The 477-nt window shown below is 37.9% G+C and overlaps 1 protein-coding gene across 1 annotated transcript in view; it reads left to right on the top strand.

Annotated features, from left to right (window-relative positions):
- NASP (nuclear autoantigenic sperm protein (histone-binding)) overlaps positions 1 to 477 on the top strand; it is a 25,287-nt gene that overhangs the window by 22,072 nt on the left and 2,738 nt on the right. The gene's annotated exons all lie outside the window — the stretch shown is intronic.

Below are 477 nucleotides of genomic sequence, written 5' to 3'. Positions count from 1 at the left end.
CCCCACAAAAAAAACACACAAGCATACTTGGTATTGCTAATGTTAATGTTCCATTTACTAGGAAGTTTTCATCATGATTTGGTTTCCAGGGAGTTGGTGAGCTCATCCAATTATTTCTGTCAAATAATATAATGCTTAAATGAATATGCTGTGAAGCCCTAGGCTGTCTAGGTTTGAATTGCATCTGTTACTGTGTGTGATCATGGGCGTTTCTCTGCCTTACTTGACCCATCTGGAAAATGGAGATAATATAGGTTCAGTACCCTTATCCAAAATGCTTGGGATCAGAAGTGTTTTTGGATTGTGGAATATTTGCATTGTACTTCACATCTCTAATCCGAAATTGAGCATCCCTAATCCAAAATCTGAAATGCAGCAACAAGCATTTCCTTTGAGTGCCATGTAAGTGCTCAGAAAATTTCAGATATCCAGATTAGGGGTTCGGTGTTCAACCTGTAGAACATATGTGTAAGATAT

This window comes from Propithecus coquereli, unplaced genomic scaffold (genome assembly GCF_000956105.1).
Source record: "Propithecus coquereli isolate 6110/MARCELLA unplaced genomic scaffold, Pcoq_1.0 Scaffold299, whole genome shotgun sequence".
Taxonomy (NCBI): Eukaryota; Metazoa; Chordata; class Mammalia; order Primates; family Indriidae; genus Propithecus; species Propithecus coquereli.
Note: the sequence above shows the minus strand (reverse complement) of the source record. Positions and strands in the feature narration are given on the sequence as shown.